This window comes from Anthonomus grandis, chromosome 20 (assembly GCF_022605725.1).
Source record: "Anthonomus grandis grandis chromosome 20, icAntGran1.3, whole genome shotgun sequence".
Taxonomy (NCBI): Eukaryota; Metazoa; Arthropoda; class Insecta; order Coleoptera; family Curculionidae; genus Anthonomus; species Anthonomus grandis.
This window is the reverse complement of record NC_065565.1, coordinates 5,462,484-5,474,779: the sequence shown is the minus strand read 5'-3', so window position 1 is coordinate 5,474,779 and position 12,296 is coordinate 5,462,484.

The following is a 12,296-nucleotide window of genomic DNA, read 5'->3' as shown; positions in this document are numbered from 1 at the left end:
GCGCTTTTTGGGTAGGTGGGTCCAATGTGCTGGTTTGTGACCACTCATTTTTACCCAAAGATTTATTGATTTTTTGAAAAATATTTAATAACTCCTTTATTTTTCGGTTTACGGCTAAAAGTTATTTCATGTTATTTGTTCTGTTTTTGATCGGGAGTCCAATGCTAAAAGAAAATTTTCCATATTTCCAAGAGTTTTCGAGAAAATATGGAAAAACTGTTTTAAGGTTTTTCTCAATTTTCTGGAAAACTGCTGGACATAAAAATTATTTTTTTATTGCATCTGATGCGCATTAAGATTCCCAACAACTTTTATTTTATTATTTTTCTGCTCCAATTAATAGTTTTCAAGAAAAAAAATAAAAACCGAAATTATGACCATTTTCGCAAGGGTACCCCTTAGGATTTTTTTGAGAAAGACTTCTCGGGAAAATTGCGTATAACTTTTGTTTGGTACGTTTTTCAAAAAAGTTTTATAAGACTTTTTTAATGTATTTTGGACGGTTTATCCATTTATGGAAAAAAAATTTAAAAAAAAAAAAATTTTTTTTTCGATATTTGACCCAAAATTTTTTTAAATTTTACAAAAATCTTCCATAACTTCTTTGTTTTTTAATTTATGGCTAAAGGTGATTCTACATGATTTTTTGTGTTTTTGATCAGAAATCTGATGCTGAAAGAAAATCTTCATTATTCGCAATAGTTTTTGAGATAATGAGGAAAAACTTTTTAAAGGTTTTTCTCAATTTTCTGGAAAAATATTGGACATAAAAATTATTTTTCTATTGCATCTGATGCGCATTAAGATTCCAAACAACTTTTATTATAAAGTTTTTTTTCTACGCTTAATAGTTATCCGAAAAAAAAATAAAAACTAATATTATGGGCATTTTCGCATGGGTACCCCTTTTTGAGAAAGACTTCTCGGGAAAATTGCGGATAACTTTTGTTTGGTACGTTTTTCAAAAAAGTTTTATTGGACTTTTTTAATGTATTTTGGACGGTTTATACTTTTACGAAAAAAAAAATAATTTTTTCAAAAAAAAATTTTTTTTCAATATTGGATCCAAACATTTTTAAAATTTTTAAAAATCTTCCATAACTTCTTTATTTTTCAATTTATGATTAAAAATTATTCTACATGATTTATTGTATTTTTGACTAGGAATCTAATGCTGAAAGAAAATCTTTAATATTCACAATAGTTTTCGAGAAAATGTAGAAAAACTTTTTAAAGGTTTTTCTCAATTTTCTGGAAAAATCTTGGAGATAAAAATTATTTTTCTATTGCATCTGATGCGCATTAAGATTCCAAACAATTTTTATTTTATTATTTTTCTGCTCCAATTAATAGTTTTCAAGAAAAAAAATAAAAACCGAAATTATGACCATTTTCGCAAGGGTACCCCTTAGGATTTTTTTGAGAAAGACTTCTCGGGAAAATTGCGTATAACTTTTGTTTGGTACGTTTTTCAAAAAAGTTTTATAAGACTTTTTTAATGTATTTTGGACGGTTTATCCATTTATGGAAAAAAAAATTTAAAAAAAAAAAATTTTTTTTTTCGATATTTGACCCAAAATTTTTTTAAATTTTACAAAAATCTTCCATAACTTCTTTGTTTTTTAATTTATGGCTAAAAGTGATTCTACATGATTTTTTGTGTTTTTGATCAGAAATCTGATGCTGAAAGAAAATCTTCAATATTCGCAATAGTTTTTGAGATAATGAGGAAAAACTTTTTAAAGGTTTTTCTCAATTTTCTGGAAAAATATTGGACATAAAAATTATTTTTCTATTGCATCTGATGCGCATTAAGATTCCAAACAACTTTTATTTTATCATTTTTCTGCTCCAATTAATAGTTTTCAAGAAAAAAAATAAAAACCGAAATTATGAACATTTTTGCATGGGTACCCCTTTGGAATTTTTTGAGGAAGACTTTTCGGGAAAATTGCGTATAACTTTTGTTTGGTACGTTTTTCAAAAAAGTTTTATAAGACTTTTTTAATGTATTTTGGACGGTTTATCCATTTATGGAAAAAAAAAATTAAAAAAAAAATATTTTTTTTCGATATTTGACCCAAATTTTTTTTTAATTTTACAAAAATCTTCCATAACTTCTTTATTTTTCAATTTATGGCTAAAAGTGATTCTACATGATTTATTGTATTTTTGATTAGAAATCTGATGCTGAAAGAAAATATTCAATATTCACAATAGTTTTTGAGATAATAAGGAAAAACTTTTTAAAGGTTTTTCTTAATTTTCTAGAAAACTGTTAAACATAAGAATTATTTTTCTATATTATCTGATGCGCATTAAGATTCCAAACAACTTTTGTCTTAGGATAGGATAATGAGGCGCATACTACTATCTATTTTTAAGGCCCTACCTTAAAGAATTTCTGTGAAAAATAACTTTGGAGTCACCATACGGCTTTTTCTGGCAATTCTCGCTAGACCACTTGGACAAACCTGGTCATAACTCAAAAACTAACAAAAATATTTTTAAAATTCTTGTTGCTACTTATTAAGGACACATGAGCGCACCTACTGTCTAGTTTTTAATAATTTAGCTTCAAAGCTTTCTGTGAAAAACTGGGAGTAACTTTACGGTCACCCTACATGTTTTTTTGCAATTTTTCATGGACCACTTGGACAAACCTGGTCATATCTCAAAAAATAACAAAAATCTTTGAAAAATTCTTGAGGTGTCTTACACAGGACACTTGAGCGCACACTACTGTCCAGGTTTCGAGATTCTAACTTCAAAAGTTTCCGTGAAAAATTAGGATTTTCCTTTCTAATTTTCCTTGGACAAACTGTACGTATCCCTTTGCATCAACAAACTATCCGTCCAGTGTGACATATAGACATAATCCGGACATTCATATTTCAAAAAAGAGGAAACCTTTGGATAGATTCATGCTCCCTGGGCTAATAAACTGCGGAAGTTGGAATGCAATAGGAAATATGAAATAAAGGAGGGTGAAGAGAGAACAAATTAGACTTTTGTCTTGATGTACGTCTTTCAATCGAAACATGCTGTAGTACTCGTGGATATGAGTTCCTCCTTAACCTCAAAAACACTGGAGGTTACATTGTTGGGTTACATTAAAATGGGAATAGAAAGACTTTTCTTGGTACAATAGTGAATAGATCAGAGGTCCTACTAATAAAAGGAGATTTGTCTGAATGTTTCAGTTGGTATTTGTTCCTTAAGGTAATGCCTTGTCAAGTTGTTTTGTTTAGAATTAAAAGGGCTTTCCTATGGTGCAATTTCCATGCAAATTGGTGGGAGATTAAGGGAGTTATGGCAAAAAGACTTGGTCCCTTGAAAATTTCCTTGATTTGTCCTTAGTTCGGAAAATATTCGATTAATGAACATTTTTGTAAAAATATTTTTTGTGTGGAATTAAAAATCCTTTCCTGTGATCTAATTTTCATGAAAATCGGTGAAAAAATAAAAAAATTATCGCAAATTTTCATTTTTAAATTGACATATTTACAAAAAAATAAATTACGCAAAAACTATTGGGTTAATTAAATTTTTTATAGATACATTATTTGTTTTAAATTAAAAATTCTTTTCAATGATTCAATTTTCATGAAAATCGGTGAAAAATTAAGGAAATTATCGCAAATTTTCATTTTTTAAAGACAGATTTCCCAAAAAAAAAATTACGCAGAAACTATTGGATTAATAAATTTTTTTATAGATTTATTATTTATTTGGAATTAAAAATTATTTTCAATGATCTAATTTTCATGCAAATCGGTGGGAAATTAAGGAAATTATCGGAAATTTTCATTTTTAAATTAACAGATTTACCAAAAATTAAATTACGCAGAAAGTATTGAGTTAACAAAATTTTTTATAGATACATTATTTGTTTGGAATTAAAAATCCTTTTTTATGATTCAATTTTCATGAAAATCGGTTAAAAAATAAGGAAATTACGGCAAAATTTCATTTTTAAATTGACCGATTTCCCAAAAAAAAAATTACGCAGAAACTATTGGATTAATAAATTTTTTTATAGATACATTATTTATTTGGAATTAAAAATTATTTTCAATGATCTAATTTTCATGCAAATCGGTGGGAAATTAAGGAAATTATCGGAAATTTTCATTTTTAAATTAACAGATTTACCAAAAATTAAATTACGCAGAAAGTATTGAGTTAACAAAATTTTTTATAGATACATTATTTGTTTGGAATTAAAAATCCTTTTTTATGATTCAATTTTTATGAAAATCGGTGAAAAAATAAGGAAATTATCGCAAATTTTCATTTTTAAATTGACAGATTTCCCAAAAAAAAAAATTACGCAGAAACTATTGAGTTAATAAAATTTTTTATGGATACATTATTTATTTGGAATTAAAAATTATTTTCAATGATCTAATTTTCATGAAAATCAGTGGGAAATTAAGGAAATTATCGCAAATTTCCTTTTTAAATTGACATATTTTCTCAAAAAAAAAATACGCAGAAACTATTGGGTTAACAAAATTTTGTATAGATACAAGATTTGTTTGAAATTAAAAATCCTTTCTTACGAACTAATTTTCATGAAAATCGGTGAGAAAATAAGAAAATTATCGCAATTTTTCATTTTTAAATTGACATATTTCCCAAATAAAAAATTACGCGGAAACTATTGGGTTAATAAAAAATTTTATAGATACATTATTTATTTGGAATTAAAAATTATTTTCAATAATCTAACTTTCATGAAAATCGGTGGGAAATTAAGAAAATTATCGCAAATTTTCATTTTTAAATGACAGATTCCCCAAAAAAAAAATTACGCAGAAACTATTGGAATAACAAAATTATTTATAGACACATTATTTATTTAGAATTAAAAATTATTTTCAATGATCTAATTTTCATGAAAATCGGTGGGAAATTAAGGAAATTATCGCAAATTTCCTTTTTAAATTGACATATTTTCTCAAAAAAAAATTACGCAGAAACTATTGCGTTAACAAAATTTTGTATAGATATATTATTTGTTTGGAATTAAAAATCCTTTCTTATGATCTAATATTCATGAAAATCGGTAAAAAAATAAGGAAATTATGGCAAATTTTCATTTTTAAGTTGACCGATTTTCCAAAAAAAAAATTACGGAGAAACTATTGGGTTAACCGAATTTTTTATAAAAACATTATTTGTTTAGAATTAAAAATCCTTTCTTGCGACCCAATTTTCATGAAAATCGGTGGAAAAATAAGGAAGTTATGGCAAATTGACATATTTCCCAAAAAAAAAAAATCACGCAAAAACTATTGAGTAAACAAAATTTTTTATAAATACATTATTTGTTTAAAATTAAAAACCCTTTCCAATGACGTAACTTCCATGCAAATCGGCGGGAAATTATGGCAAATTTTCATTTTAAATCCACATATTTTCCAACAGATTCGATGGCATTTATTTAACCCAGCAGTTAAACCGGTGAAAATCCGCAAATATATTCCAATTTCCCTTTGGTAATGAACCCCTTCAACCGTCTGTTTCCAATCTTTAGGCCGACAAACGATCACCCCATCCCGAGGCAGCCATTTAGTGCAAATAAGTCGTTTTTCTTCTGAGAGTGACTTCGCTCGATTAATGCCCAGCATCGGAAAATCCCGAATCCCAAAATAAACGCGAATAAAACCGACTATCGGCAATTACTTTAATGAGCAATAAAGACGGTTTTTATGGCACCCTTTTGGACGCTTTGGATCGAATTAATTGCCTATGAAATGATTTTATTAGGGGGATTGTTATAATGAAAAACCCTTATTTTAGCTCGCTTTTGTATTATGTCTTCTAGGTACTAACTGATTAATTAGTTATGGCACAATTTATAGTTAGCAGGGAAAATCACGCATTTATCCTTGATGTTGCCAAATGTTATATTAACGTAACATATGTGAGAGATGTTGCTCTGAAGAGGGTAATAACGTTACCGCAAATTCGTCTCTCGATTTCCGCAAATTCAAAAGGAAATTGATAAATGTTGCTGCTAAACGACGTTAAAGTGAATCCATGGTGCCATAATACTTCGATTTATAATATATGGAGTAATGGATGTCTAATACAAATTTTAAGTAGAAATTGGGACATATACAGTTACACCCTACACTATAGGCTAATAAGCTGACGTAAATCTGAAATAAATTGTTAGTGTAGTTTTCCAATATACTATTTAATACTAGTTTATATATAGAGCGATGTGGGTAGCGAGTTTTCAAACAAAAAAGGCTCTGGCAAAAAATGATGTATCTCAGTAAGTATAATAGATACAATCTTGCGGATGGCTTCATTGGATTCAGAAGGATCAGAAAATGAAAACACTGTTTGAACTTTAAGGATCGGGCCCATAGGGGCTGAGAAACCGAATTTCAAACTTCGGCATGTTGAGTTTTACGAATTGAAAAGTTGTTTCTTGAAAATGACTTCGAAAGTTCGGAAATTATTGCTTGGAGTGATTTGTACTTTAAACAATGTTAACGTAGAACTTTTCTATGAACATTTTGCTTTTTGTTTCGTCAAAATATTCCCAGTAGTTTTCTAGATATTGGACTTTGAAGTGGGTCACCACTTTAAAGGAGAAACAAGATTTTTTGGCAGCACTCAGTTAAAAGTCAATTATTTAAAAAATTATTGTTGCACTGATTTATAATTCAAGCAACATTTGCGCAAAATTCTTTTCTGAATATTTCGCTATTTATTTCATCAAAATATTCCAAGCAGGTTTTTTGATATTCGATTTTGAAGTGGTCAAATCACTTTAAAGGGCAAACCTGATATGTCGACGACACTGCATTAAAAGTTCAATACTTCCGAAACTTTTGCTTAAATTGATGTTCTTTTTAGGTGAATAAGAGCGTGTTCTATGGACAACCTGAGTCAATGGCCTGCCCACACGCCAGATCTTGTTCCAAGTGATTTCCTTTGATTCCCATTCGAAAATTGCATTGACTTTAGCAGTTCACCTTGATTTGACCTGTATTGACTTGACTTTGTCCAAAATGTTCCAAGTCAGTTTTTACACGCTTCAAGCACCTTTACTTGATTGTTGGGCACCTCAAGTCATTTTTTAATGAATTCTCATCTGTTCCAGGCATTTTACTTAATTATTAGTGATTTTTCAAGCCTTTTATGCTTCATTTAATGGATTTTCGGAACAATTTATGGACCCTTCCAGTAATTCCACATTTGTACACTTATTCCAGAACTTCTCCTCTTATTCCAGGCATTTAAAGCGGTTTTTTAATGAGTTATTGTCTCTTCTAGGCGTTTGGAGTCATTGTGAATTTATTTGATTTTTACCCGTACTTAGAGTCATTGTAAACGCTATTCCAGGCACTTAATTTTATGAAATTTATCCTCATTAAAAAACTTCGAAATATGAAGGGTAACATATCGCAAGTGCAACTCTGTACAGTGATCATAAATATTTTAATTTTTAATTTTTGTAAAGTGGTTTTATCGTAATTCTATGTTTTTTTCTTGGTGCAATTTTGTCTCGATTTCCTGGGACACCCTGTACATAAACGGAAAATTGTGTGATTATAAAAAAGTTAGTCCAAGCTATTAAGAGTAACATATCAAAAGTGCAACCCGGTACAGTGGTCCTAAATATTTAAATTTTTAATTTTTCCGAAGTGGTTTTATCGTAATTGCATGTTTTTTCTTGGTGCAACTTTGTCCCGATTTCCTGGGACACCCTGTATATTTACAGCAAATCATATAATTACAAAAAAATTAATTCAAGCTGTGAAGAGTAACATATTAAAAATTCAGCCTTACACAGTGGTCCTAAATATTTTAATTTTTAATTTTTGTAAAGTGGTTTTATCGTAATTGCATGTTTTTTCTTGGTGCAACTTTGTCTCGATTTCCTGGGATACCCTGTACATTAACGGAAAATTGTGTAATTATAAAAAAGTTAGTACAAGCTGTGAAGAGTAACATATCAAAAGTGCAACCCGGTACAGTGATCCTAAATATTTTAATTTTTAATTTTTCCGAAGTGTCCTCTTTTAATTGCCTTAAAGGAACAGGCACAATTTAAATTGCACCTCAGATAACATCAGTAACCCGAATTATTATTTTCTTCACCTTTCTATTTGAAAAAACGACGGACACAACTGGCGACATCTAGGGAGACACGTGGAAGGTCAGCACTCGCCGCTAGAGGGCCAATATTGGCGCGATATTTAAATCGAAATAAATAAATACAATGTAAATAAATGTTTCTAGTGGTCTATAAATAGGATAATTAACGTAAACGTACTAGCGTCACTAGATCGTTAACATAACATTTTTGGACATGTCAATTTCATTGTATAAGATGTTCCATAGTAACAAAGCACGTTTTCCCACTCAACTTAATCACATTTAACTACTACATAAAGGAGGATAGAGAGAGAGAGATGCTGGTTGACTAATTGCAAGCATTTTAACACGATTTTTCTGATTCTCTAACAGAAACGCTCCTCTGTGTTCGTGTCTCTTTCTATTTTAACTACCTAGGAGAGATAGAAATAAAATAACTGTTTCAGGAGTTATTTTATTAAGAGTTAACCTTTTTGGTGTGCCTGTAAGAGATAGAAATATCTTACTTATTCCAGGCAATCAAATGGATGATTATTATAAATAAATATTAATTTTAATAATTATTATAATAAATATTTAAAACAAAAACATTGATATTAGATTGGATATTGTGGACGAAAAACAGTGATTTTTCAAAGGAATTTCTTACTGGACAAATATTTGGGGTGGGTGGGGGGGCAGGGGTTGTTTCCATAAAAAACAACGTTTTTGCAGAAAATATACATGCAATACTTAATTTAACCACAGACAGATCTCGCGCCATCTAGTGAGACACTTGGAAATAAAGCAATCACCGCTAGAGGGCCACCATTGGCGCGATATTTAAATCGAAATAAATAAATGCACTGTAAATAAATATATACTAAAATATACATTAAAAAGAAATTTTTTTCAGGCAATTATTTTCTGGAAAAAAAAACAGTTTTTCATTAAACCTACCCTTACCCCCCACCCACCCCACGCACCTTACCAGTAAGAAATTGTTTTAAAAAATCACTGTTTTCCAAAATAATACGCATGACTAACAGCTGCTTTCATGGTTAATATCTAATCTAATAACACAGTTTGTTTATTTGAATTTAATATAATTATAAATATGTATATTATTAAATAATTAATATAAAAACAGTGATTTTTCAAAGGAAGTTCATACTGGACAAATTTTTGGGGTGGGTGGGGGGGGTAGCGGCTGTTTTGATAAAAAACAATATTTGTGCAGAAAATATATATGCAATATTTGATTAAATAACACTGTTTATTTAAATTTTATGTAATTTTATAAATAAATATTTAATACAAAAACAGCGTTATTAGAATGGATATTATGGACGAAAAACAGTGATTTTTCAAATCAATTTCTTACTGGATAAATGTTTGGGGTGGGTGGGGGGGGTAGGGGTTGTTTTGATGAAAAACAATGTTTTTGCAGAAAATATACATGCAATACTTAATTTAATCACAGACAGATCTCGCGACATCTAGGGAGACACGTGGAAAGCTAACACTCACCGCTAGGAGGCCAGTCGAATATTGGCGCGACATTTAAATTGAAATAAATAAATACAATGTTTTTAATGGTTTATAAATAGTATATTTAAAGGAGGCTAAAGAGAGAGATGCTGCTTGACTAATTGCAACCATTTTTCTAATGTTTGAGTCTCTTTCTATTTTAACTGCCTGGAAGAGACAGGAATAAAATAACTGTTCCAGGAGTTAACGAGTAATTTTTTGATCCCCGGTTAAATTAACCGGGAAACGAACTTGTTTCAAGTTTTCCTGTAAGCCTGTAAGAGATAGAAATATTTTGCTTATTCCAGGCAGTCAAATGGATCCACTCTTTGATTCTCTCAATTTCTGACTCTTTCACTTTCTAAAGGAAAGTGAAAAGGAAAAAAGACACTGAAGAAAAAAGTACTCCCACTCTTTTTTTTTTAATGAAGATATCTTCTGACTCTCTTCCTCCTTCTCTCATTTCAAAGATTTTAATTAATAAACCTCAAACTAATTAACATAATAATAATAATGATGATGATGAGTTTAATGTCGAACTTTCTTACCATAATTTTCCCATTAAGAGGAATCCTAAAAGATAGAAGTACTTAAGCTGAAATTACGATTGGAAACTTTTAAAGGGAATTTATGGAGCTAATTGTAGAACGGCCGGCTCTCGATAGGAAGGCGAAGTTTATTATGAAACTTGGGAAACTCGAGAGTGTAACGACGCTGAGAGCAATTTTTGCATTTAATTTTATTAAGGCAGCACCGGGTAAAACTCCGGCAAGTTTCTAACTATATTATGTCTAGCACAAAGGTGTATTATTACAGCACATTTTAGTATTTTAATCAGGACATTTATTTACACTGCATATTTATTTATTTCGATTTAAATATCGCGCCAATAGTTGCCCTCTAGCGGTGAGTGCTAACCTTCCACGTGTCTCCCTAGATGTCGCCAGTTATGTCCGTCGTTCTTTCGAATAGAAAGGTGAAGAAAATAATAATTCGGGTTGACTGATGTTATTTGAGGTGCAATTTAAATTGTGCCTGTTCCTTTAAGGCAATTAAAAGAGGACACTTCGTTTATAAGAGCCTGAAAGACGTATGGGTAGGTTAGAAGGTTGACTTCATTAAGTTCCTGAAATAAATCGATAGTTTCTGTCTCTTTTAGTCAGTTAAAAGAAGAAGAAACTTATAAAAACGGCACTTATCACCATCATTCTCTTTTCACTAGCATTAGATGGGCGATCTGAGTTCAGCTTAAGTAGCCATTTATGAGCAATTAACATTTTTTTATAAGCACCATTTTTTGGACGTATGTTCCAAATAACATTCGAGGCATTGATGTTTCATTGCCCTTAAGTGGAGAAAAGGCAAACAGACCTATGCAACATGAAAAGATAAAGATAGGCATAGTCATGAGCGATTAACCATAGAAGTTGCAGTGGAATTATTAGATCCAACGTTCTTTTTAGGCCACTAGAAATATTTATTTACAGTGTGTTTATTTAATTCGATTTAAATATCGCGCCAATGGTGGCCCTCTAGCGGTGAGTGCTGGATTTCGAAGTGTCTCACTAGATGGCGCGAGGTATGTCCGTGGTTAGTTAAAAATTGCATGTATATTTTCTGCAAAAACAGTGTTTTTTATGGAAACAATCCCTGACCACCCACCCACCCCAAATATTTTTTCCAGGAAGAAATTCCTTTGAAAAATCACTGTTTTTGTATTAAATATTTACTAATATACATATATATAATTATATTAAATTCAAATAAACAAACTGTGTTATTAGATTAGATAATAACGATGAAAGCAGCTGTTATCCATGCGTATTATTTTCGAAAACAATGAATTTTGAACACAATTTCTTACTGGTAAGGTGTGTGGGGGTGGGTGGGGGGGCAAGGGTAGGATTAATGAAAAACGAATATTTTTCCAGAAAATAATTGTCTTAAAAAAAATTCTTTTTAATGTATATTTTAGTATATATTTATTTACAGTGCATTTATTTATATCGATTTAATATCGCGCCAATAGTGGCCCTCTAGCGGTGAGTGCTGGATTCCAAGTGTCCTCACTAGATGGCGCGAGGTCTGTCCGTGGCTAAATTAAGTATTGCATATATTTTTTTCTGCACAAATATTGTTTTTTATCAAAACAGCCCCTACCCCCCCACCCACCCCAAACATTTATCCAGTAAGATATTCCTTTGAAAAATCACTGTTTTTGAATTAAATATTTATTAATATACATATATATGATTATATTAAATTCAGATAAACAAACTGGGTTATTATTGGATATTAACGACGAAACCAGCTGTTATTAATGCGTATTATTTTGGAAAACAATGATTTTTTAAAACAATTTCTTACTGGTAAGGTGCGTGGGGTGGGTGGGGGGGTAAGGGTAGGATTAATGAAAAACGGTTTTTTTTCCAGAAAATAATTGCCTGGAAAAAATTGTTTTTTAATGTATATTTTAGTATATATTTATTTACAGTTCATTTATTTATTTCGATTTAAATATCGCGCCAATGGTGGTCCTCTAGCGGTGAGTGCTGGATTTCCAAGTGTCTCACTAGATGGCGCGAGGTCTGTCTCTGGTTAAATTAAGTATTGCATGTATATTTTCTGCAAAAACATTATTTTTCATCAGAAAAAACGTGCAA